Below are 2,781 nucleotides of genomic sequence, written 5' to 3'. Positions count from 1 at the left end.
TAGTATGAGATGGAATTCTAAAATTTTAAATAATTGGGGTCTGGAGACATCTCTGCAGCGAGCTGCTCTGTTCTGAGATCCATTTGTGAGTCTCTGGATCGTGGCCCTTAATGTGCTTAAATGGCACCCAGAGGTAGTTTGTGGGTGTGACAGCCAGGACCCCGGAACGGTGGGCAGATGGGCAGGGGCAGCCTGTTCCCGGCTCTTTGAGGCCTGGAGTTTTTAGTCACTGGTCCCACATACCTGGGTATTTCAGCGGATTCATTCTCTTGCATGGGGGCTAGGGATGAGCCTGTAAAGATCATGAGGGTGGCTGGAATTGGGTTCTGGAGGTTTGTGACTGCCAGAGTTCGTTTGGTGCAGACAGAGAGAGAGAACATTTTCTTCCATCTAGGTGCCCTGGTGAAATCAGCCTGGCACAATGTCTGGAGCCATCTCTGTTTGCGATCTGGAGCATTCTCCATGAGCTGTGGGGCCCTCCAGTCGGTTTTCTTCTTCGTTGCTGTGTCTCTTTTTCTTTTTCTTTATTTATTTTTAATTGAATCTCTGTGAGCAACACTTACAAAGCTTTCATGTTTGAGTTTCAGTCATACAACGATTGAACACCCATCCCTCCACCAGTGCACATTTTCCACCACAAATGTTCCCAGTATCCTCTGCATCCCACCCTTCCCCCTGCTTCTATGCAGGTAATTTCCCCCATACTCTCTCTACTTTGGGGCATTATACTACCAATATAATTTAAACAACAATTTTGTAGTCCTCAAAGTTTCTTTGTGCTGGATTCAGGGAAATAGCTCAAGACTGGCATATGCAAGGTCCTCAGTTTGGTCCTCAGCACTGCATGATCTCCATGAGAACCTGAGGCACCTGAGCCCAAACATCTCTGGGCCTGCCGACCAAGCGTCACTGGCAGTGGTACCTCTGCCTCCCCGGCTCTGCAGGGTATAGAAAAAGTTTCCTTGTAGTCTTGTTTCTCTGACTTCAGGCAATTAATGATCTTGTTTTTGTTTTTGTCTACTGCGTTAGATTCTGGGCTTTTTATTGAGGGGGGCACTCCTACTTATGCTCAGGGGCTACTCTAATTCATTGCTCAGGGGTCATTCCTGATGGAGGTTAAGTGACCACATCATGCCAGAGACTGAACTCAGGTCTCCTGCATGCAAAGCATGCACGTCAGACTGGCGTCAGACTAGCTCTTTGTCCTCTTGATTCTTTTAAAACTAGAGTTTGATATCGGTGAAAGCATAGTGTTGATAGTATTCTGTCTGGTTTCTTTCACCTAGCTTTCTTCTGGGTGGGGTGTAGTCTTCAGCTCACATCCAGTAGTACTTAGAGAGCACACTTGTCTCAGTACTTGGGGGCAATTCTTTGCAGTGCTCAGGGGGTCATGAGATGCCAAGGATTGAGCCTATACCTCCTGCATGCAAGGCATGCACTCCAGCCTGTTGTGTTCTCTCTGGTCCCCTACCTCAGTATGTTCTTGATATTCATCCATATGTGTGAATCACTTAATCACTTAACTTCCCGTTAGTCGTTGATTTGCTCGAGCGGGCGCCAGTAACGTCTCCATTTGTCCCTGTCGCATGCTAGTGTAGCCCAATGACATCTGTTCACTCTGGGAACATGAAGAGCCTCAAACCGATCGTTCGTGATCTTCACGAAGAAGTCTGACCATCTGGTAGGTGGGCGGCCACGTGGTCTTTTGACATCCCATGGAATCCATTCAGTAACAGCTCTAGTCCAGCGGTCGTCTTTAAATCTCATTACGTGACCAGCCCATCTGATTTTTGACACCTTGGCAAATGAGACAGCGTCCCTGATTCTTGATCGTTGACGGATGTCAGAACTCTGGATTTTTTCTCTCATTTGAGGGAAACGTGATATTCCAAGCATAGCTCTTTCTATTCTTCCTTGGGAGACCTGAATAGCGTTCTCATCCTGTTTGCATAGGGCCCAGGTCTCTGAGGCATATGTTAATGCAGGAAGAACAGTGGAATCAAAGAGATGTGCCCGGAGCCGAAGGTTCTTCGTCCTCTTAGCTATTTCTTCAACGTTCTTGAAGGCGTTCCAAGCCGCTCTCTTCCTCCTGCGCAGCTCGGGTGCCAGGTCATTTGTCATGTTGACTTCTCGACCTAGGTACACATAGCTGTTGCATTCGGAGATGGTCGTTCCATTGAGAGTGAATGGGGCATCAGGAACGAGGCTGTTTCTCATAAACATTGTCTTCATAACATTCAGCTGTAGTCCTACCTTTCCACACTCACGGTCAAAGTCGGCCAGCATTTGTGCCACTTGGCTGATGTTTGGTGTTATTAAAACAATGTCATCAGCAAAGCGGAGGTGGTGTAGTTGCCGACCATCTATCTTCACTCCCATTTATTCCCATTCCAGTCGTCGCATGATGTTCTCGAGGGTGGCACTGAAGAGTTTCGGTGAAATGGTATCACCCTGCCGAACCCCTCTCTTGACATCAACGATCACTTCTTTGTAGAATGGTGAGATCCTGGTAGTGAATCCGCAATACAGCTCACGGAGGATCTTGATGTATTGGGCTTGAATGCCCTGATTGGCTAGGGCTTCAATGACCGCTTCCGTCTCAACAGAATCAAAGGCCTTCTTTAAATCAATGAACGTTAAACAGAGCGGCATCTTGAACTCCCAAGAAACCTCAATGAGTTTGGTTATTGTGTGGATATGGTCGATGGTGCTGAATCCTTTGCAGAACCCGGCTTGCTCGCATGGTTGTCCTTCATCTAGTGTTTTGCCAATCCTATTTAG

This window comes from Sorex fumeus, unplaced genomic scaffold (genome assembly GCF_029834395.1).
Source record: "Sorex fumeus unplaced genomic scaffold, SorFum_2.1 ptg000044l, whole genome shotgun sequence".
NCBI lineage: Eukaryota > Metazoa > Chordata > Mammalia > Eulipotyphla > Soricidae > Sorex > Sorex fumeus.
This window is presented reverse-complemented; position numbering follows the sequence as displayed.